Here is a 24,839-nt window from a genome sequence, read left to right as displayed (position 1 = left end):
CTGTGCACCCAGCTTTAAAACCAGTTAAAGGCTAAGATTACACTTGCAGCTATGACCATCTTAGGCCACCACTGAACCAAGTATTCTGGAGGGGAAGAGATTAAAACAGCCACATGACCAAGCAAATCAGTTTGACCAAGATCACAACCTATTTCTCAGCAGAAGTAGTTCTTGTTTAATGCAAGGTCACACGACATTGATCTGAAAATGTGTTCAGTTACTTAAAGGAAGAAAAGGAACAAAAGCAAAATACTGCGGGTGCTGGAAATCTGAAAGAAAAACAGAAAATGCTGGAAATACTCAACAAGTCAGGCAGCATCTGTGGAGAGAGAAACTGAGTTAACGTTTCAGGTCGATGACATTTTGTCGGAACTGGAAAAAGTTAGAGATGTAACAGATTTTAAGCAAGTGCAGAAAAAGGGAAAGGGGTGTGGGAGGGGAGGAAAGAACAAAAGGGAAGGTTTGTGATAGGGTGGAAGGCCGGAGTGATTAAATGACAAAAGGTATGAAAGTATAAAGCAAAAGCAGATGGCAATGGGACAAGTAAAGGAATAAAAGATGGGTCTAGAAGAGGTGTAAATGGGTGCAGCAGAATCATCAACAGCCACCAGCTGAAAAAGATAGGAACAGAGGTTTTGGTCTGAAATTGTTGAACTCGATGCTGAGTCCAGAAGACTATAACGTGCCGAATAGAAAGTTGAGGAGCTTATGTTGAGCTTTGTTGGAACAGAGTAAGAGGCCGATAATAGAGAGGTCAAAGTGCGAAGGGAGTGGAGAATTAAACTGACAGGCGACCGGAAGTTTGCAGACTGAACAGAGGTGTTTTGCAAAGCGGTCACCCAATCTGCATTTGGTCTCCCCAATGCCTACTCTCAACAAGGGCAGACATCAACGACGAGGTCCAACACCGCCTTCAGTGCAGCCTTCGGTTGCCTGAGGAAGAGAGTGTTTCAAGACCAGGAGCTCAAACCCAGCACCAAGTTCATGGTCTACTGAGCAGTGGTAATAACCGCCCTTCTATATGGCTCAGAGACATGGACTATGTACAGGCATCTCAAAACACTGGAGAAGTACCACCAATCTTGAATGCGCAAGATTCTGCAAATCCATTGGCAGTATAGGCACACCAACATCAGTGTCCTCACTCAGGCCAACATCCCATGCATCGAAGCAGTGACCACACTTGATCAGCTCCGCTGGACGGGACACATCGTCCATATGTCTGACACGAGACTCCCAAAACACTTGGAGCTTCTACACGGCAAGTGAGCCCCAGGTGGGCACAGGAAATGCTTCAAGGACACTCTCAAAGCCTCCTTGAAAAGTGTAACATCCTCATCGACACCTGCTAATCCCTGGCCCAAGACTGCCCAAGGTGGAGGAAACATATCCTGGAAGGCACTGAACACCTCAAGTCTCTCGCTGAGAGCAAGCTCAAGCCAAGCGTCGACAGCGGAAGGAGCGCACGGCAACCCACCCTCTTGTTCCACCACACCACCATCTGTCCCACCTGTGTTAGAGAATTTACATGTCACCTTGAACTCTTCAGTCACCAGAGAACTCATTTTGAGTGTGGAAGCAAGTCATCCTCGCCTCCGAGGGACTGTCTAAGAAGAAAAGAGGATTTGGTCTCCCCAATATAGAGGAGACCGCATCGTGAGCAGCATAAACAGTATATTAAATTGCAAGGAGTACAATTAATTCGCTGTTTGAACTGGATGGAGTGTTTGGTGCTCTGAACATTGGGAAGAGATGAGGTAAAAGGACAGGTGTTGCATCTCCTGCACTTTCACGGGAATGTACCGTGGGAAAGGGAGGGGGTCTTTTGGGTGATTGAGGACCAGAGTGTAATGGCCGGACAGGTCACTTAACAATGCTGAAAGTGGAGGGAAAGGGAAGATGTGTTAGCGAGTAGGGTTGCTCGAGGTGGCAGAAAAGGCAGAGGATGATTCGTTGAATGTGGACGCTCGTGGTAGGGAAGGTGAGGACAAGGGGAACTGCATCGTGGATCTGCGAGTGAGAGAAAGGGGTTAGAGTACAACAGTGGGAAATGGAGTCCCAACTGCACTGGCAGTCCTTCAAAACTTATTCATTTGAGCATTGATCAGGTTGCCAAGTTATTCGATCATGATCGTAGCGGCCAGAAGAGAAGCTTTCCAAGAACCACCACACTAGGGTATCCACACTAACCAATGAAGCTGTGACAGCAAGCTGATACCAATTATTGCTTTCCCTCCTCACCCAATTGTTGTCCCCGGGGTTCAATGCACTCGGACACTGCTGGTCTGTACAACAGTTGCTGCTTTACCTACAAAGCGTAACAGGAAGTCTACAACAGCAGTGGTGAGTTCAGTTACTGACCAACCTGCAATAATAACTGAACAGGATCTGCAGCAGCTACTGAATACAAACTGCTAATTCCAGGGCCAATACACTTATTAAAATAGAATGCTAATCCAGGACTTTTTCTTCACTGATCTGAAATGGTAAGACTGATTGAGTGGGAAACATTGCCGGTGTTTAACACATGTTGCAGCAACTTTTATTTTGTTGTATGGAGTTATCAGTTATGTAATGGCAGAGAGAATGTTCACTAGTGGGAACAGGTATTTTTGATCCGCTGACCAGATACCACGCTCTGCCATTCCATCTCTGAACCTATATAAGACACTCCTCAAAACCTACCTGTGACCATGCTTTGTCCTTCAGTCAATATCTCATTTGGCTCTTAATGGTCTGAATACACACTTGTCCATTTCACACCCTGCAACAAGAGTCTGAATATACAACTCAAACCCCAGAGGAAAAACAAATTTCATACGACTGAAACCATAACACTGTTGCACAACTCAATGTAATTCTTGTCTGATGTCAGTCATGTTATTTTTAATTTAACAACCACTCAAACATACAAGGAGACAAAACCCAGTCCAATGTTGAACAGTTTATTTACAGTTATGTTACATTTCACACCAAGAGCCTCGGTCTCACAGCTTCGAGACAAATGGGACTAGTTGTGTGTCAGGTTACGGGCAGCAAAGTTTTCGATAAGCTTAAGTTCATAGAGCACGTAAGGCTGACATGAGAGCACTGAAATAGTCAATTCTAGAGTTAAAAAGACACAGATGAGGGTTTCAGCAGCAGAAGAGCTGAGGCAGGGTGGAAGCACGCGATGTTACATAGGTAGATTTAGTGATGGAGCAGATATGTGGTCGGAAGCTCAGCTCCGGGTCAAATAGCATGGCAAGTTATGAACTGTCTGGTTCAGCATGAAATAATGGCCTGGAAGAGGGATGGAGGCTGTGGCTAGGAATGGAGTTTGTGGTAGGGAAGTTTATTTTAAAAATAAGTGCCTGATTCGTGTGGGCAACATTTTAGCTAAGTCAATTTAACAACGTTTTTTGTGCAGTTCCAATCCTGAGCTGACCGCACTCTAGAAATATAGCTGAATAGTGCAAGACATTGACCTATTGTGGCACCATATTCTAGAATGTTAACACTCACTGAACCATGGGACATTGGGAGGTTAGACATATCGAGTGTAAGAGACAAGGGAACATACCCAACTTTCTTGGATATTTTCTCTTTCCTTGTTTTGTCCTCATTGACCTATGTGGAAGAACGTGAAGCGGAAGCAGCTGAGATGACTATATAGGGGCAAAGCAGTCTATGAGCTCACACTGAGTGTGAAGAGAAAATGGAGGTGCAAGTGATGACAGAGGAGATGATTAAGACTGGAGAAAGGGGGTTTGAATTTGTTCTTAACCGTAATGAGCTTCAAATAATAGTATTTGACCGTGGAGAGGGAGAGGTGGACTTCCTTGAGGTGATTGTGCGTAATCTGGCCGTGGACAGCAGGCTAAAATCCAGGCTGCATCTTTGATTACGATGTAAAGAATTTTGATTTTTCGAAACTTAGAAAATCTACAAACCAGATGCACCTCAAATTTAGGTTTCACGCTAATTTCCATGAGGTATGTTTAAACTGGTGGTGCTATCCACAACCTGACTCTCCACTGACTGACTGTGGGCACATTCCTCAGTTGCTGCGGCCCTTCATTGCTTGTCCCTCCCTGTATTGTGAATGAATACATTTGGAAGGGGAATTACAATCTGAGCCTCCATACATATATGACTTTACATTTATTTTGAATGGTGCTGACTGTCTTTTAGTTGGAGCAGTGTTACAAATCCATCTGTGTACATTCATCCAAATCCAAATCTCCCCATTATAAACAGACTGAAGGGGAACTTTCTGTGTGCAAATTGGCTGTTACAAAACAGAGACTGAAATTCAAAAGAACTTCATTAGCTATGAAGTGCGTTGGGCTGTCCTGATAAAAAAGCATCATATAAATGCAAGATTTGATTAACCATGGCTCAGTTGCTAACACTCTTGTCTCTGCGTCAATAGGTATCAGCACAGGAAATTAAAGGATATGGCAATCGGGCAGGGAAGTGCAGGCTCAAGGTACCATTGGGCATGCTCCTGCTCCTAATTTTGTTCTTAAGTTATTTGCATGAAGTGGCAGGAATTGACCTGATATATTATGTGATGCGTACGTAAACAGTTAACCATTAGTGCAGTTCTGAGCTCAGAGCGAGGAATGCCTGCAGCTGAACCTCATCGTGTTGAGCATGTTAAATTTGTTTCGAACCTTGGCTAGATAACACTTGGAGTCCTGTGCACAGTTCTGGTCTCCACAGAATCATATAAGAGTAAAGCACAGAAGGAGGCATTTCAATGAACAATAATCCATTTAGTCCAGTTCTTTCCCCATAAACCCTGCAATTTTTCTCCTTCAAGTAACTATCTAATTCCCTTTTGAAGGCGACTATTGAATCTTTCCACCACCCTATCAGGCCGTGCATTCTGAATCCTAATCATTCATTGAGTTAAAAAATTTTCTTCATGTCGCCTCTGGTTACTTTGCTAATCACCTTAATTCTGTGCCCTCTGATTATTGAAACAGATTCTGTTGATTGACAGAGTTAAGCGATCCCGCAATCAATGGATCAGATCAAAGCTCTGCAGTCCTGCCACATCCAGTCGTGAATAATGGTGGATCATGAAAGCACTAACGGGAGGAGGAGGCTCCATGAATATCTGCATCCTCAATGATGGCAGAGCCCAGAAAAAGCCAAGGCTGAGCCATTTGCAGCCATCTTCTGCTAGAAGTGCCTCATGTATGATCCATCTCAGCTTTCTCCTGAGGTCCCCACCATCACAGAAGGCAGTCTTCAGCCAAATCATTTTGCTTGACATGATTTCAAGAAACAGCTGAATGCACTCGATACAGCAAAGACAACATCCTGGCTGTCCTGCTGAACACTTGTGCTCCAGGACTAACAGTGTCTCCAATCAAGCTGTTCCTGTACAACACTGGCATCTACTCGACAATGTGGAAAACTGCCTAGGAATGACCTGTCCACAACAAGGAGGACAACTCCAATCCAGCCAATTGTTGCCCCATCAGTCTACTGTCAACCATGAGCAATGTGATGGAAGGTTTCGTCAACAGTGTTATCAAATGTCACTTACTCACCAATAATCTGTTCACAGATGCTCAGTTTGGGTTCAGCCAGGACCACTCGGCTACAGACCTTATTACAGCCTTAGTCCAAACATGGACAAAAGGTGTAAATTCCAGCGATGATGTTTGAGTGACTACCCTTGATATCAAGGCATCATTTGACTGAGTGTGGCATTATGGAGCCCTGGTAAAATTGAAGTCAATGGGAATCAGAGGGGAAACTCCATTGACTGAAGTCATACCAGCACAAAGGAAGATGGTTGTGGTTGTTGGAGGTCAATCATCTCAGCCACAGTACATAGCTGCAAGAATTCCTCAGGGCAGTGTCCTAGGCCCAAAGCCTCTTCAGCTGTTTCATTAATGACCTTCCCTCCATCAGAAGGTCAGAAGTGGGGATGTTCGCTGATGTTCGCAATGTTCAGTTGGATTTGCAACTCTTCAGAAAATGAAGCAGTCTACGCCCACAGGCAGCAAGACTTGGGCATCATTCAGGCTTGGGCTGATAAGTGGCAAGTAACATTTGCGCCACACAAGTGCCAGGCAATGACTATCTCCAACAAGTGAGAGTCTAACCACTTGCCCTTGCTTTCAACAGCATTACCATTGCCGAATCCCCCACTATTAATACCTGGGGCTCACCATTGACCAGAAACTCACATAAATACTGTGGTAACAATACTGGGTCAGAGACCGGGTATCCTCCGGCAAGTGTCTCACTTCTTGATTCCTCCTTTCCATCATCTGCAAGGCACAAGTCAGGAGTGTGATGGAACACTGCATTTGCTTGGACGAGTGCACCTCCAATAATACTCTGAAGCTCGACAGCATCCAGGACAAAGCAGCCCACTTGATTGGCACCCCAACCACAACTTTCAACATTCACTGCCTTCACTGTGGCTACAGTGTGTACCATCTACAAGATGCACTGCAGCAACTGACCAAGGCTTCTTTTGCAGCATTTGTTTACCCGCGACCTCCACCAACTAAAAAGAAAAGGGCAGCAGGTGCATGAGAACACCATCACCTGCAATTTCCCCTCCACCATTCTCACTTGGAAATATATTGCCATTCCTTCATCAGCACTGGGTCAAAATCATGTAACTCCCTCTATAACAGCACTGTGGGAGTATCTTCAATACAAGGACTGCAGCGGTTCAAGAAAGCAGCTCACCACCATCTTCTCAAGTGAAATTAGGCATGGGCAATAAATGCCATCCTTGCCAGCGACACCCACAGCCCGGAAAGAATAAAAAAGACATTAACATGGAAAGACTAAAGGAGACAATTTAATTGCACCCTGTGCAGTACTCAGCAAAGTTCCTGAATTAACTTGTAAACACTGGATTATTGGAGCTCCAGCATTGTTGGGGTAAAAGCAAGACTTCTCTTCCTCAAGGTGGACTCCCTGATATAAGGAATGGACACCCGCCGTTTAGTATAGCGACCACGGAATCATTCAAACGAAACCTCGGTTAACCAGCTTTATTCAAGCATGCAGGGGAAAGGTTCCCATGACCACTTCCCAGAACAACAGTTTGTAATGACAGATATATATTTTCTGAAGTGTGTGACTCTCCTGCAAAACCATCGATTGGCCTACTGCGATCAGCAAAGTTACATTGATTTGTTGATTCTTATCAGACGAGTTCTGAGTGGTTCTTCCCCCGCCCCTGTCCATCTCCCATCACATGTCACCCTTCTGGAATGTGTTATTCAATGGTGCCATCTTTGCCTCAGTTTCTCATGATGTATCGATTAACTTTGTTTTCCAGGGTGCTGCCTCCTTATCCCTCTCCCAAGAACTCTAGTCAAAACTACCAGTCAATACCATCCTGTTCCCATGCTACAATAATCTATGTTCCAAAAAATGTGTGTCCTTATTCTGTACTGAATATGGACACTTCCATGAGTCTGAATTAAAATTAATACAATGGATAATTCATTGCTGCTTCCTTCTTCTTAACCCAATGTAAGCAAATGAATAAGCGTGCTTTACATGCATAAGCGAGTTTACATAATTGGTCAATCACAATCCCTACCGAAATACTGAGGAACTCCCGATTCCTCAGAACCTCCTAATACTGATAAGCCCATTTAATCGGGACCATTTTACTAACTTCAGTATCCACTTTCGTGACCATCGGTCTGTCTCCACTCGAGTGACCGTTTTTTTATCCCCTAATAAAAATAGTCTGCATTCCAGAGTACTTTAGGAAGTGACCCTAGAAATAGTGGATGCATTGGTGATCATTTTCCAACAATCTATTGATTCTGGTTCAGTTCCTATGGACTGGCGGGTAGTTAATGTAACACCACTTTTTAAAAAAGGAAGGAGTGAGAAAACGGGGAATTATAAACCAGTTAGCCTGACATCGGTAGTGGGGAAAATGTTGGAGTCAATTATTAAAGATGAAATCGCAGCGCATTTGGAAAGCAGTGACAGGATCAGTCCAAGTCAGCAGAGATTTATGAAAGGGAAGTCATGCTTGACAAATCTTCCAGAATTTTTTGAAGGTGTAATTAGTAAAGTGGACAAGGGAGAACCAGTGGTTGTGGTATATTTGGACTTTCAAAAAGCTTTTGACAAGGTCCCACACAAGAGATTGTTGTGCAAAATTAAAGCACATGGTATTGGGGGTAACATATTGACGTGGATAGAGAACTGGTTGGCAGACAGGAAACAGAGAATCGGGATAAACGGGTCCTTTTCAGAATGGCAGGCAGTGACTAGTGGGGTGCTGCAGGGCTCAGTGCTGGGACTCCAGCTATTTACAATATACATCAATGATTTTGATGAAGGAATTGAGTGTAATATCTCCAAGTTTGTAGATGACACTAAGCTAGATGGCAGTGTGAGCTGTGAGGAGGATGCTAACAGGCTGCAGGGTGACTTGGACAGGCTAGATGAGTGGGCAAATGCATGGCAGAAGCAATATAATGTGGATAAATGTGAGGTTATCCACTTTGGTGGCAAAAACGTGAAGGCAGAACATTATCTGAATGGCGGCAGTTTAGGAAAAGCGGAGGTGCAACGAGACCTGGGTGTCATGGTACATCAGTCATTGAAAGTTGGCATGCAGGTACAGCAGGTGGTGAAGAAGGCAACTGGCATGTTGGCCTTCACAGCTAGGGAATTTGAGTATAGGAGCAGGGAGGTCTTACTGCAGTTGTACAGGGCCTTGGTGAGGCCTCACCTGGGAAATTGTGTTCAGTTTTGGTCTCCTTATCTGAGGAAGGACGTTCTTGCTACTGAGGGAGTGCAACGAAGGTTCACCAGACTAATTCCCGGGATGGCAGGATTGACATATGAGGAGAGACTGGATCGACTGGGCTTGTATTCACTGGAGTTTAGAAGAATGAGAGTGGATCTCAGAGAAACATATAAAATTCTGACGAGACTGGACAGGTTAGATGCAGGAAGAATGTTCCCGATGTTGGGGAAGTCCAGAACCAGGGGACATAGTCTGAGGATAAGGCATAAGCCATTTAGGACTGAGATGAGGAGAAACTTCTTCAAAGAGTTGTGAACCTGTGGGATTCTCTACCGCAGAGAGTTGTTGATGCCAGTTCATTTGATATATTCAAGAGGGAGTTAGATATGGCCCTTTTGGATAAAGGAATCAAGGGGTATGGAGAGAAAGCAGGAAAGGGGTACTGAGGTGAATGATCAGCCATGGTCTTATTGAATGATGGTGCAAGCTCAAAGGGCCAAATGGCCTATTCCTGCACCTATTTTCTATGTTTCTATTGACAAGATTTGAATCCATTCATAGATGAGAAGGGGACAAACAGATATCCAGTAGTTCCACAGCCAGCTAGGGAATGGAAGGCCAGCAGGAAGAGCAGTGCAAGGAAAGTAGTGCAGGGGTCCCCTGCAAAACAGATACACCGCTTTGAGTACTGTTGAGGGGGATGACTCATCAGGGGAGGGCAGCAGCAGCCAAGTTCATGGCACCGTGGCTGGCTCTGCTGCATAGGAGGGCAGGAAAAAGAGTGGGAGAGAGATAATGATAGGGGATTCGATTGTAAGGGGATTAGATAGGCGTTTCTGCGGCCGCAACCGAGACTCCAGGATGGTATGTTGCCTCCCTGGTGCAAGGGTCAAGGATGTCTCAGAGCGGGTGCAGGACATTCTGAAAAGGGAGGATGAACAGCCAGTTGTCGTGGTGCACATTGGTACCAACGATATAGGTAAAAAAAGGGATGAGGTCCTACGAGATAAATTTAAGGAGCTAGGAGCTAAATTAAAACGTAGGACCTCAAAAGTAGTAATCTCGGGATTGCTACCAGTGCCACGTGCTAGTCAGAGTAGGAATCGCAGGATAGCTCAGATGAATACGTGGCTTGAGCAGTGGTGCAGCAGGGAGGGATTCAAATTCCTGGGGCATTGGAACCGGTTCTGGGGGAGGTGGGACCAGTACAAACCGGACGGTCTGCACCTGGGCAGGACCGGAACCAATGTCCGAGGGGGAGTCTTTGCTGGTGCTATTGGGAAGGAGTTAAACTAATATGGCAGGGGAATGGGAACCAATGCAGGGTGACAGAGGGAAACAAAAGTAGAGAAAAGCAAAAGACAGAAAGGAGATGAGTCAAAGTGGAGGGCAGAGTAACCCAAGGCAAAAAACAAAAAGGGCCACTGTACAGCAAAATTCTAAATGATCAAAGTGTAATAAAAAGGCAAGCCTGAAAGCTCTGTGCCTCAATGCGAGGAGTATTCGGAACACAGGAGAGGGCTCTGAGCTAGTTAGAGTGGGTGAGAGCTCAGATGAACAGGACCCCAAGAAAGAATGCAAAAGGCAGGAGGCAACAGAGCAGAGTAGCACTGGGGTAAGTGTAAACCACAAGGTGATAGGAAGGGACAATATGTATGAATATAAAGGGGCTGCAGGAGGGGTCAACACTAAAAATCATGGTTTATAAACTAGTATTAAAACACTCTACCTAAACGCATGGAGCATTCAAAATAAATAAAAGAGTTGACGGCACAAATCATTAAAATTGGGTATGATTTGGTGGCCATTACAGAAACGTGTTGCAGGGTGGCCAAGACTGGGAATTAAACATACAGGGGTATCTGACAATTCGGAAAGATAGACAAGAAGGGAAAGGAGGTGGGGTAGCTCTGTTAATAAAGGAAGATATCAGGGCAGTTGTGAGAGACGATATTGGCTCTAATGAACAAAATGTTGAATCATTGTGGGTGGAGATTGGAGATAGTAAGGGGAAAAAGTCACTGATGGGCGTAGTTTATAGGCCCCCAAATAATAACTTCACGGTGGGGCGGGCAATAATCAAGGGAATAATGGAGGCATGTGAAAAAGGAATGGCAGTAATCATGGGGGATTTTAACCTACTATCGATTCGTCAAATCAAATCGCACGGGGTAGCCTTGAGGAGGAATTCATTGAATGCATACGGGATTGTTTCTTAGAACAGTATGTTACAGAACCTACAAGGGAGCAAGCGATCTTAGATCTGGTCCTGTGTAATGAGACAGGAATAATAAACGATCTCCTAGTAAAAGATCCTCTCGGAATGAGTGATCACAGTATGGTTGAATTTGTAATACAGATTGAGGGTGAGGAAGTTGTGTCAGAAACGAGCGTACTATGCTTAAACAAAGGGGACTACAGTGGGATGAGGGCAGAGTTGGCTAAAGTAGACTGGAAACACAGACTAAACGTGGCACAATTGAGGAACAGTGGAGGACTTTTAGGGAGCTCTTTCATAGTGCTCAACAAAAATATATTCCGGTGAAAAAGAAGGGTGATAAGAGAAGGGATAACCAGCCATGGATAACCAAGGAAATAAAGGAGAGTATCAAATTAAAAACCAATGCATATAAGGTGGCCAAGGTTAGTGGGAAACTAGAAGGTTGGGAAAATTTTAAACGACAGCAAAGAATGACTAAGAAAGCAAAAAGAAAGGAAAGATAGATTATGAAAGTAAACTTGCGCAAAACATAAAAACAGGTAGTAAAAGCTTTTACCGATATATAAAACGGAAAAGAGTGACTAAACTAAATGTTGGTCCCTTAGAGGATGAGAAGGGAGATTTAATAATGGGAAATGTGGAAATGGCTGAGACCTTAAACAATTATTTTGCTTCGGTCTTCACAGTGGAAGACACAAAAACCATGCCAAAAATTGCTGGTCACAGGAATGTGGGAAGGGAGGACCTCGAGACAATCACTATCACTAGCAGGGTAGTGCTGGACAGGCTAATGGGACTCAAGGTAGGCAAGTCCCCTGGTCCTGATGAAATGCATCCCAGGGTATTAAAAGAGATGACAGAAGTTATAGCAGATGCATTCGTTATAATCTACTAAAATTCTCTGGACTCTGGGGAGGGACCAGTGGCTTGGAAAGCAGCTAATGTAACGCCTCTTTTTAAAAAAGGGGGCAGACAAAAGGCAGGTAACTATAGGCCAGTTAGTTTAACATCTGTAGTGGGGAAAATGCTTGAAGCTATCATTAAGGAAGAAATAGCAGGACATCTAGATAGGAAAAGTGCAATCAAGCAGACGCAGCATGGATTCATGAAGGGGAAATCATGTTTAACTAATTTGCTGGAATTCTTTGAGGATATAACGAGCATGGTGGCTAGAGGTGTACCGATGGATGTGGTGTATTTAGATTTCCAAAAGGCATTCGATAAGGTGCCACACAAAAGGTTACTGCAGAAGATAAAGGTACGCGGAGTCAGAGGAAATGTATTAGCATGGATAGAGAATTGGCTGGCTAACAGAAAACAGAGAGTCGGATAAATGGGTCCTTTTCGGGTTGGAAATCGGTGGTTAGTCGTGTGCCACAGGGATCGGTGCTGCGACCACAACTGTTTACAATATACGTAGATGACCTGGAAGAGGGGACAAAGTGTAGTGGAACAAAATTTGCAGCCCTCTCCTCCTCTTCCTGGGCTGTTCTCTGGGTTCACTCCAGGCCTTCCAGACAGGAGCTAAAGCAGGGAGTTCCTTCTCTCACAACAGCAGAGCTCCAACTGAATAGGCCACGCCTCCAAAGCTCCACCATTGGTCCTTGTGCATGAAACTCTTTTAGAGTTTATCTGTAAAACAAAACATTAAACCATGCCACCCGAACTGGGTGACACACCAGACATTTACAAGGCCCTTTTTTTCCTTTTTTTGTTTTTCTTTGTGTTTTTCTTTTTTTTGTTTTTTTTCTTTTGGGCACTAAAATCACAATTTTTCCCCAGTGCCCCCTATAAAAGGGAAGGGGACACTAAAAGCACTGGCAATTAAAACAAATTAAACTTTAAAACGTAAAATCAAATTAAAATTTGGTTGCCGGGCGTGATGATGCACTCCAGTCCCTCCGGTGCCCACCTCTCGCGGAAGGCCGCGAGCATACCGGTGGACACCGCGTGCTCCATCTCCAAGGACACCCTGGACCGGATGTAAGAGCGGAAGAGAGGCAGGCAGTCAGGTTGAACGACCCCCTCGACCGCCCGCTGCCTGGACCGGCTGATGGCACCCTTGGCCCTGCCCAGGAGCAGTCCTACGAGGAGGCCTTCGGACCTACCCGCTCCCCTCCGCACAGGTTGCTCAAAGATCAGGAGAGTGGGACTGAAGTGCAGCCAGAATTTCAGGAGCAGCCCCTTCAAATAATGGAACAGGGGCTGCAACCTCGTGCACTCAATAAAAACATGGAACACGGACTCCTCCAGACCGCAGAAATTGCAGGCGGCCTGGGAGTCCGTGAACCGGCTTAAAAATTTGTTGCACGGCATTGCTCCGTGCACCACCCTCCAGGCCAAGTCCCTGACGAATAGTGGGAGGACCCCTGCGTAGAGTGCCCTCCATCGGGGACCCCTGCCTCCTCCGGACGGCAAGATGGTACGCCATGGCGTGTCCGGACGGCAGGCGAGGATGGCAAAGTTGAGAGTGTGCAGGAGCAGCCCGTACAAGAAACCCCTCCGCGCGGAACTGAAAGGCACGGAGGGGATTTCCCCGAGGCGGCTCAAGTTGTGAGGCGCCGGCCCCCGAGGGAGGTTCCGGGGTTTGGCGCCGATGAGGAATTCCGTCCGGACGGGGGTCAGTTCGGACGGGATCTCCCCACGTGCTTGAGCCTCCTCGATGCACCTAACGGAGTCAAGGCCCAGAGCTGTTTTTAGCGACTCGATGGCATCGGCCGTGTGGCGGACGTTGGCAGAATTTAGGCGCCGTGCCAGCGTGTCTGGCGCCATCCAGCCTGCTCCTCCGCCATCGAGCAGGTCCCTGACCCTGGTCACCTCACCAGCCACAGCCCTCTTTTCCGACCGCCACATAAAACCTCGGTCGTGGAGATACGGATTCCGAGCAGCGGCTCCTGCAGGACGGCCGCCACTCCAGCCGGCGGAGAGCTGCGCTTGGTGGAGACTTTGTTCCAGACCCTGATGAGTTCCCTGTAAAAGACAGGCAGCTCCCGGAGGGCGGTCCTGACACCCCCCAAGTTCACAAACAGGAGCTGCGTGTCGTAATTGAGGTCGCGCTGCTGGCGGAAGAAATACGTCGCCAGAGCACACCACCTAGGAGGGGGCTCGACGTAAAGGTATCTCTGCAGGGTCTGAAGACGGAAAGTCGCGAGCTGGGCGCTGACGCACACCAACGACTGACCGCCCTCCTCAAGCGGGAGACTCAAGACCGCAGCAGAGACCCAGTGCTTCCTGTTGTTCCAGAAGAAGTCCACCAGCTTCTTCTGTATCTTGGCGACAAACGCAGGGGGAAGGGTCAAAGTGACCAGCCGGTACCACAACATTGCAGCCACCAGCTGGTTTATGACTAGCGCTCGACCCCTGTAGGACAGCACTCGGAGCAGTCCTGTCCAGCGCCCTAGGCGAGCGGCGACCTTGGCCTCCAGCTCCTGCCAGTTCGCCGGCCAGGCTCCCTCGTCGGGGCTAAGGTAGACTCCCAGATAGAGGAGATGGGTCGTGCTCCAGGCAAAAGGCCTGAGCTCCTCCGGCAGGGAGTCCACCCGCCACTGACCCACCAGGAGTCCGGAACATTTCTCCCAGTTGATCCTGGCGGAGGACGAGGCCGAGTAAATCTCCTGGCACTCACGCATCCTCCGCAGGTCAGCGGGATCCTCTACCGCGAGGAGCACGTCATCGGCGTAAGCCGAGAGGACGACCTCCACGCCCGGCCCTTGCAGAGCCAGTCCCATCAACCTCGTCCGCAGGAGGCGCAGGAAAGGCTCCACGCAAACGGCGTATAACTGGCCGGACATGGGGCATCCCTGGCGCACCCCTCTCCCAAAGCGAAGGGGCGCCGTCAAGGACCCGTTACCCTTAATCAGACACTCCACGGCGGCGTACAAAAGTCGGATCCGGGCGACGAAATGCGTCCCGAACCCGAAAGCGCGCAGAGTTCCGAGCAGATAGTCGTGATCCACCCTGTCGAACGCCTTCTCTTGGTCGAGGGATAGGAAGGCGACCGACAGACCAGCCTCCTGGGAACAATGGATGAGGTCCCGGACCAGATGGATGTTGTCGTGGATTGTCCGGCCCGGGACCGTGTAGGACTGGTCGGGGTGGATCATGTGGTCCAGCACGGCACCAAGGCGAGCAGACATCGCCCTGGCGAAGATTTTGTAGTCCGTGCTGAGGAGGGAGACCGGGCGCCAGTTCTTAAGGAGGCGGAGATCGCCCTTCTTAGGCAGCAGGACGATGACTGTCCTGCGCCAAGAGAGGGGCATCTCCCCGGTCGCCAGACTTTCTCCCAAGACCCGCGCATAGTCGCTCCCCAGGACGTCCCAGAACGCACTGTGGAACTCCACGGTCAGCCCGTCCAGCCCCGGGGATTTTCCCCTCGAGAGCCGGTCGAGGGCACCGGTCAGCTCCGCCAGGCTTAGCGGAGCTTCCAGATTTTCGGCGCCCTCCGGGCTGACCTTCGGCAGGTCCTCCCACAAAACTCTACGCGCTTCCTCGCTGGACGGATCCGGAGAGAACAGAGCCCCGTAATATTCACGGGCCCTGTTGTTGACGCCCTCCGGATCCGAGTCGAAAGAGCCGTCGTCGGCCAGCAGCGTCAAGAGCTGCTTACGGACACTCTGCCTTTTTTCCAGCGAGTAGAAGAAGGGGGAGCCGCGGTCCAGATCCCGCAGGAACCGGATCCGCGACCTCACGAATGCGCCTCGGGACCCGTCGAGCTGCAGGTCCTTCAGCGCGGCCTTCTTCGCTTCGTACACCGTCCGCAGGGCCGGGTCCTGGACGACTTGACCCAGTTGGTGTAGGTGAGGGAGGAGGAGCTCAGCGGGAACAAAGGGCGGGACGTTTGAAATGATGACCCTCTGCGCGGTGGCCTCGAGAGAGTCCACCGGCAGGAACGTCCCGCCCACCGTGAGCCCCTTTTCAAGGGCCAGGGACACCGCCCGCTCCGACCCCAGGAAGAACACGGCCTTCCCAGACATCTTGGAGGCTGCGACAATGGCCGAGGGGCCGACTACCCCAGCCATCGCCCGCACGCACTCCTCGATGCTCATTGTGGGGTGAGTGTAGCTCTTGACCCCGTGTTTTTTTGTAATAAGTCTGAATGGTGGCAGGGCAGCGGGTGGCGCAGGAGGTGCCGTGGAAGCGGTTGCCACCTGCGCATATGTCTTCGCTGGCCCTGCCACCGGCGTGGATGGGGTCGCCATCACGGGGTCCCTTTAAGGGCTACACCCACCCCAAAGTCACAGGCCTTAATGGTCTTAATTGGCCTCTTATAGTAAGACTGAGCAGAGGAGCTCTTAACGAGGCACACCTCTCCCCTAGTTGGCAATTGGGGAGGGGCCTTGCTCCCTCTGCTCAGTTGTCTCAATTGTTTTTTCTCAATTAATTTGGGAGAAAAAGGGCTCTCAGAGAGAGAGGGGAGAAACAGAGAGTAACAGAGAAAGAGAGAGGGGGGTGGGAAGGGGGGGGGACTGCGAGGGCAGGTCTCCCCTCGCAGCTGTGGGTGGGTGCAATCCCCAGATGGCAAAACACACAATAGTCTTTGGGGTGGTCTTCAGGTGAGGGGAGAAGATGTCTTCACCTGGGGCAGCTAGAGCCACCAGGCACACACTCCTAACGATGTTTAAAGAGGTGGTAAATAAAATCTTCAGCCTGGTAGCTCCAGCTCTCCCAGGCTAGGCAATTGGGGGGGGGGGGTCAATTGTGTGTGGGCCTAGTTGTAAGCAAGGCCCCCACACACACTTCCACCCACACACACCCACCGCGATGTTCCGGCCCTAAGTGGTCTTCTTTCCTCCCCCCACCGATACAGCAAAGTCTTTACGGGGAAATGCACCAACACCCACCTGTAGAATGTTGTAGACTGTCCCTCCTTCCACACAGGTTGTTGTTTTTCCCCCTCTCTCCAACTCTCTGTAGTTGTATTAAATGTTAAATTGTTTCTGTGCTCCTCCGCTCCCTCCGGATGTTGAATGGGTAGCAAGCTAGCCCTTTCCTCCTCTTCCTGGGCTGGTCTCAGGGCTCTCTAGGCCTTCCAGGCAGGAGCTAAGGTTGATAGCTGCTCCTCTCTCAGCAGCTCAGCTCCTACTGTGCAGGACACGCCTCCACTGCTCCACGATTGGTCCTTGTGCGTGAAACTCTTTTAGAGTTTATCTGTAAAACAAAACATTAAACCATGCCACCCGAGCTGGGTGACACACCAGACATTTACAAGGCCCTTTTTTTCCTTTTTTTTTGTTTTTTTTTTGTGTTTTTTTTTTGTTTTTTTTTTTGGGCACTAAAATCACAATTTTTCCCCAGTGCCCCCTATAAAAGGGAAGGGGGACACTAAAAGCACTGGCAATTAAAACAAATTAAATTTTAAAACGTAAAATCAAATTAAAATTTGGTTGCCGGGCGTGATGATGCATAAATCTGACTCTAGGGGGACTCGAACCCTCAACTTTTGAATGCTTTACAAACATACTAATTAGAAGTCCAATGCGCTATCCATTGCACCACACAGCTCCCTCCTTGTGCATGAATCCCAAAAAAAAGTTAGTTTGCAGGTGCAGCAGGTAATCAGGAAGGCGAATGGAATGTTGGCCTTCATTGCGAGAGTGATGGAGTACAAAAAAAGGGAGGTCCTGCTGCAACTGTATAGGGTATTGGTGAGGCCGCACCTGGAGTATTGCGTGCAGTTTTGGTCACCTTACTTAAGGAAGGATATACAAGCTCAGGAGTGAGTACAGAGACGATTCACTGTATTCTTTGCAATTAAACTGCCATTTTCAGCCATTCCATGTTAATGTCTTTGCGACTCTCAAAGGCACTTTTCGGGTATCGATGTCACAAAATTTCATATATTGATGAGCCACAATTCCATCAGTCGGCCTGGGTTTGCGACTGATGGATTTGACGACTTCCTGTTTCTGACAAAGTCTTCAGCTCAGTTGATTTGAAAAACATCACAGGTGCCTGTGTTTTAAGAATTATATTGAATTTACAGCACAGAAAAAGACCATTCAGCCCAACTGGGCCATACATGTATTTTAAGCTCCATGTGAGTCTCCTCACTCCCCACTTCATCTCGACCTATGAGCATATCCTTCTATACCTTTCTGCCTCATGTGTTTATCTAGCTTCCCACCTAAATACATCTGTGCTCTTTGCATTCAGAGTTATTACTGCGGGTAACTCAGAAACTAAACATACCACTGCTGCTATAGACTTCCTCTTGAGCTGTGTGGGAAAAGAGCAAGTAACTGCCATACAGACCAGCAATGTCTGAGCTCAAGGCCAGCATTTATTGCCCATCTCTAATTGCCCTTGAAGTTGAACCACCTTGCAGCACTGAATGCCTTACTGGGCCATTTCAGAGGGCAGTTGATAATCAAACATTTTGCTGTGGGCATGGACTCACATATAGGCCAGACTGGGTAAGCACGGCAGGTTTGTTTCCCTAAAAGGAGATTTGAGAAACACATGGGTTTTATGACAATCTGCTCATTTCATGATCACCAGTACTGACACTGGCTTTTTATTCCAGGTTTATTTAATTAATTAGCTGAATAGATACTTCTCTTGAAACTTTTCCACCCCCGTTCTCCCCTCCCCCATGTCTGTTCCATCAATTTATAAATCCAATACCAGCAGCTCCTCCATAAATGTATCCATTTGTATTTCATTCCATTGTGCTTTTCATACGAAATGGCAATCATCCTTTCCAATCCTACTGGATATCTGTTTGTCCCCTTCTCATCCATGAATGGATTCAAATGTTGTCGATAGAAACATAGAAAATAGGTGCAACCATCCTTTCCAATCCTATAAGAACATAAGAACATAAGAATTAGGAACAGGAGTAGGCCATCTAGCCCCTCGAGTCTGCTCCGCCATTCAACAAGATCATGGCTGATCTGGCCGTGGACTCAGCTCCACTTACCCGCCCGCTCCCCGTAACCCTTAATTTCCCTTTTTGGTTAAAAATATATCTATCTGTGATTTGAATACATTCAATGAGCTAGCCTCAACTGCTTCTTTGGGCAGAGAATTCCACAGATTCACAACCCTCTGGGAGAAGAAATTCCTTCTCAACTCGGTTTTAAATTGACTCCCCCGTATTTTGAGGCTGTGCCCCCTAGTTCTAGTCTCCCCGACCAGTGGAAACAACCTCTCTGCCTCTATCTTTTCTATCCCTTTCATTATCTTAAATGTTTCTATAAGATCACCCCTCATCCTTCTGAACTCCAACGAGTAAACATCCAGTCTACTCAATCTATCATCATAAGCTAACCCCCTCATCTGCGGAATCAGCCGAGAGAATAGTCTCTGTACCCCGTACAAAGCTCGTATATCCTTCCGTAAGTAAGGTGACCAAAACTGCATGCAGTATTCTAGGTGTGGCCTCAGCAATACCCTGTATAGCTGTCGTAAGACTTCCCTGCTTTTATACTCCATCCCCTTTGCAATAAAGGCCAAGATTCCATTGGCCTTCCTAATCACGTGCTATACATGCATACTATCCTTTTGTGTTTCATGCACAAGTATCCCCAGGTCCCACTGTACTGAAGCACTTTGCAATCTTTCTCCATTTAAATAAGATATTGCTCTTTGATTTTTTTTTTGCCAAAGTACATGACCTCACACTTTCCAACATTATACTCCATCTGTCAAATTTTCCCCATTCACTTAGCCTGCCTATGTATTTTTGTGTCCTCCTCACACATTGCTTTTCCTCCCATCTTTGTATCATCAGCAAACTTGGCTACGTTACACTCAGTCCCTTCTTCCAAGTCGTTAATATAGATTGTAAATAGTTGGCGGCCCAGCACAGATCACTGCGACACCCCACTAGTTATTGATTGCCAACCAGAGAATGAACCATTTATCTCAACTCTCTGTTTTCTGTTAGTTAGCCAATCCTCTATCCATGCTAATATATTACCTCCAACCCTGTGAACTTTTATCTTGTGCAATAACCTTTTATGTGACACCTTGTCAAATACCTTCTGGAATTCCAAATACACCACATCCACTGGTTCCCCTTTATCCATCCTGTTTGTTACAGCCTCAAAAAATTCCAACAAACGTTCTCTGAAGTGACCGAGCAAGGTGTCTCTCAACCATTGAGTACCTGAACATGGTTCAAAGAAGGAGTCTCACCAGCACCTTCTCAGGGCAACTAGGGATAGGCAATGAATGTCGGCCTTGCCAGTGACATCCAAACTTGGGCATGTTACGAAGTTCAAAGCAATGAGACCAAATCTCCAGTAGTTCCTTTTACAGTTACCTGGCTGCTTTCTCCATCTCTTCAGCCTGTCTTCCCCTTGCTGTGCAGCACTTGGCTCAAGCTCCTGCTGTTTGTATCAATCTTGTTTCATATTTCCCAACCTCTCTCTGCGCTCAGCTCTAACACATGTTATTCCATGGGAGATGAGAATGCGATCACCGGAGGCAGATAAATTGGAGATTTCACAGATGATTGAGTTAGTTATTGGCAGAGTGGGTAACTGAGAGCTTTTAGTTTCGGGGATCAGTCAGGTGGACTCAGTGGGTAGCACTCTCGTCTCTGAGTGAGAAGGTTGTGGGCTCAAGTCCCCACTCCAGAGATGTGAACACAGAATCTCGGCTGACACTACAGTGCAGTCATGAGGGAGTGCTGCTCTGTCGGAGTTGTCGTTTTTCAGATGAGATGTTCAACCGTGGCCCTGACTGCCCTCTGAGCTGGACATAACAGATCCCATAGCAATACTTTGAAGAAGAGCAGGGGAGTTATCCCCGGTGACCTGCCCAATATTTATTCCTCAACCAATGTTACTGAGAACAGAAAATGTGGTCATGTTCACCTTGCTGTTTGTGGGGCCTTGCTGCGTGCAAATTGTCTGCCATATTTTCTACATTACAAGAGTCACTGTGCTTCAAAAGGTACTTCATTGGCTGTGAAGCAGTCAGGGTCAGCCTGAGATTGTGAAAGGTGCTATATAAATGCAAGTCTTCCTTTTTGGCCTGCAGTCTATTTCATTGCTTCTAAAATGTAATGATAAAAAACACGAACTGAACATCCTATGGTCCCTTCCACATTCTAACTGATGTGTGTACAGGTGCTCACTAAACTTGGAAGTGATGGAGTATCTGAGCATCTGGAATATGGGTTTGACATATTGATCATGAGTACTTTGAATTCATCTGACCCACTGTTGGTTGCTTTGCACACTCACTGATCTGTTGGATGTTGCAGCAAATCCGCAGATACCCGCAAATAACCAACTCACAGAACCATCCAGAACTATTAAAAAGACACTAACTCGCAAACAACAGAGGATTCAATGAACCTTTCAAGGTGGCCATTAACTGGTCCAGGCAGAGACAGTCGATGGGGTGTTCTCTCCGTCTGCCTGTCTATCTTCTGCGGCTATGTCCGTGCCTGGGTGTCCCTGGAGAGGGAGCACGCGGTGTCTGCCGGTATGTTGGAGGCTTTCCATGAACGGTGGGCACCAGAGGGACTGGAGTGCAGCGTGGATACAGGGAACTAAATTATAATTTGAAAAGTGCTTGTTAGTTTTGTCATATTTGGAACTTATTGTTTATTCATCTTTATAAAGGGGACACATGGTTTAATTTTTTTCCCAATTGATTAGCCTAAAGAGTAGAGGATTCCTTTAAACCTGTGATTCTGAATATTTGAACTGTGTTTGAGGAAAGTTAGGACAATTGAGATCCTCATTGAGTTGTCAGCCAATGATGCTCATTCTTTAAAGATCTGACTGGCTCTGGGAGTCCAGCTCCCCTCCTCCCTTTAGTTGATTGGTGCTCTGAGAGGCTGCAACTCCTGATTGGGTAATGAGGAATGTCACTTATCATCTAACCTGCCACACCCTGGATTATCCAGCAGTATAAATACAGGAGTTTGCGGTTGGTTAAATCTCAACAAACGTTAGTTTTGGGAAAAAGAATCAAGATGGTTTTTCAAGTATGTCAGAATGACCAGCAAGATTGTGAGGATGCTGTCAACAAGCAGATCAACATGGAGCTCTATTCCTCCTATGTTTATCTCTCTATGGTGTGTTTTGCATTTTAGACTAATTCACAATGGAGACTGTGTAATGTGAATTTATTAAATTGTGTTGTATCCAGTCCACTTATTGGGCCCAATTTTGGCCAACCCATATTTCTGGTGCACTGACCCTTTATAAGCTGGAAAGGGTACCAAAAAACTTACTTGGTATCTTGGCCCCTTTTCCGAGTGTCTTTGGTGCCCTGGAGCAGTGTCCATGGTGGAGTGGGGAGTGGGGAGTAGGGAGTGGGGAGTGGGGAGTGGGGGGGGGCTGAGTTACAGCTCTGCACTGAAAACACTGCTGACAGCTGTCACATGCGCAGTGGAGTCTGCACGCATGCTCCACGTTCTGCCAGTGTGTCCTGTCAGCAGGCCCTGATATCTTCCGCCCTGCCCCCCCAGCAGTGATCGAATGGTCGCCCGCATCTGAGTGCAGCCCAGGCTGGCAGAACCCTACCTGAGATGCTGCCCACCCCAGCCTTTCCTCTTCCCAAACGCCCCACCCCAAGCTTTTCAATGCATCTTTGCCGGCTGCCCCATCCCACGCCGAATGGCCTGCTGTACAGGCTGGCCCGCTACCTTTCCCGGCCCAAGCTAGGATTTACTTCAAATATTTAATTGTTGTTCAATTGTTTACCTGAATTCTTTATTTTTATTTAGTTATTTTAACTTCTTTTTATTTGTAATTGGTGCTTGGGTGCAGGTCCTTACTTACCTGCGCTGATTTCTTAACTCCCTGCAACGTTTTTCAGAGCTGACCACATACACTGACCTCAGTCGATTTTGGTTTAAATGTTAGCTGGCCAAAGAGCCATAAATGGCCAAAACTGGTGGAAGTGTCTGGGACTGCCCCCTACTTGGGGGCAAAAAAAAATGTACCTCACTAAATTACTCGCAAGTTTATTGGGGGAAAATCGGGTGTTTTTAACTTGCGTCAGAAAAATCAACTTACTCCAAATAAAATTGATGTGCGTCGTGTCCAAAAGTGGGCCCATTCTGAATATCCTGGGAACTTTTGAGCTTGAAGTGTATGTGGGGAATATTCTGCACTCCATGCATGGAATTCAGAATTTGTATCCTCATTCTAAATCACTGCGGGTCTTTCTCTACCTTTGTAATGAGGGGATGTCATCTTAAAATGAGTTGGACCATGTAGGAGGGAAGTCAGGAAGTAATTGTTCCTGCAAGGATGGTGGAAATCTAGAGTACATTCATTTTCATCCGGCATCCCCCACCCCCGAAACCCCCCGCCCCCCCCCGCCCGTCTGTCCACATGTAAAAATCAAGGCTTTGATGCTGTGCTGTGGTTTTTCATTGTGTTAAAAGTTCAGTGTGATTGTTCACCCTTGAAAGAAAGCAAAATATTCAGGTTGAATTACTGTACATGATTCTGCAATATAATTCCAAACTACTCTTATGAAGCCCCCACCCATAGTCCTATTACTTTGACCGGGATGATGTTGCCCTGCGTCACTTTGCTGAGTTCTTCAAGGAGCAGTCACATGAGGAACGTGAGCATGCTGAGAAACTGATGGAATTCCAGAATCGGCGGAGGACGGATCATCTTGGCGGACATCAAGGTTGGATACAATAAAAGAGTAGCTTTCTGTCCGGCTCCCCTTAGACTGAATGTTCCAAATACATTCTAAAGCAATTATTTTCAATTTACAGGACTCGAGCCATCTGGTCTTTGCTGCTGTTTATACTTCAGCGAGCCTCCTCCCATATTGTTTTATCTAACCCTTTCTCAGCATATCATTCTGTTCCTTTCTCCCCATGCACCTGCCTAGCTTCCCTTTAAATACATCTATGCTTTTTACTTGACCAATATGATTCCAGTGGTTGTTAGAATATAAAATTGCTGTTAAGCTAACACATAGATTCATGTTACTGTATACTTTTGATTGCATCACTAATTTCAATACTTTCTAATGTTTGCACTTACAACAGATTAAACAATGTTTGAACTTTTTTTCCAGAAACCAGAGCAGGATGAGTGGCGCAATGATCTGGAGGGGATGCAGAGAGCGTTGCAGATGGAGAAGAATGTGAACCAGAGTCTGCTGGATCTGCACAAACACTCCACTGAGAGGACAGACCCTCATGTAAGTTCTTAATGATTTAATGTGGGCTTTTGGCTCAGTTGTAGGTTGTGGAACCTTGCTGTTTTGGCGCCGACTTATAAGATCTCCATGCCTAATAGCTTTTTGTTTGCGAAGGGTCAGGGGAAGTTGGCCTATCGTGGACAGTGACGAGTAAATGTGTCCCAGTGATCCCAGGATCTGAGCACCTGTTGTGCAGCATGTTTAATCTAATGATGCAGTAATTCCATCAATCTCAATTGCACCACTTGACTATCCTCCAGTTCAAAGGATTAAAATCCAAACTCTGAAGGGGAAGCTGACATTCCTTGATATCTGCTGCTGGACATAACTAGTTTCCCTCTTTCAGTTGTGTGACTTCCTGGAGACCCACTACTTGGATGAACAAGTGAAGATGATCAAGAAGCTTGGAGATCACATCACCAACCTGAAGAGACTGGGAGCCCCTGAGAATGGCCTGGGAGAGTACCTGTTTGACAAGCACACCCTGGGGGAGAGTGATTAAACTGTCTGATGGGATCAAGCTTATTGTGTTTAGTACTTGTATGTATAATAACTGGGATACCTGTTCTGTAGGGAATGAAGGCTTGCAATGTTGGACAAAGATCTGTGAGACCGAGGCTCTTGGTGAAATGTAACATAACTGTAAATAAACTGTTCAACATTGGACTGGGTTTTGTCTCCTTGTTTGTTTGAGTGGTTGTTAAATTAAAAATAACATGACTGACATCAGACAAGAAT

At 46.9% G+C, this 24,839-nt stretch overlaps 1 pseudogene; it reads left to right on the top strand.

Annotated features, from left to right (window-relative positions):
* Positions 1-21,900: 21,900 nt before the first annotated feature.
* LOC139262502 (ferritin heavy chain B-like) lies at positions 21,901-24,603 on the top strand (annotated as a pseudogene).
* Positions 24,604-24,839: the final 236 nt, after the last annotated feature.

Source organism: Pristiophorus japonicus, chromosome 4 (genome assembly GCF_044704955.1).
Source record: "Pristiophorus japonicus isolate sPriJap1 chromosome 4, sPriJap1.hap1, whole genome shotgun sequence".
In the NCBI taxonomy this organism is placed as follows: domain Eukaryota; kingdom Metazoa; phylum Chordata; class Chondrichthyes; family Pristiophoridae; genus Pristiophorus; species Pristiophorus japonicus.
The sequence above is the reverse complement of the archived record's forward strand: the minus strand, read 5'-3'. Positions and strand labels throughout refer to the sequence as shown.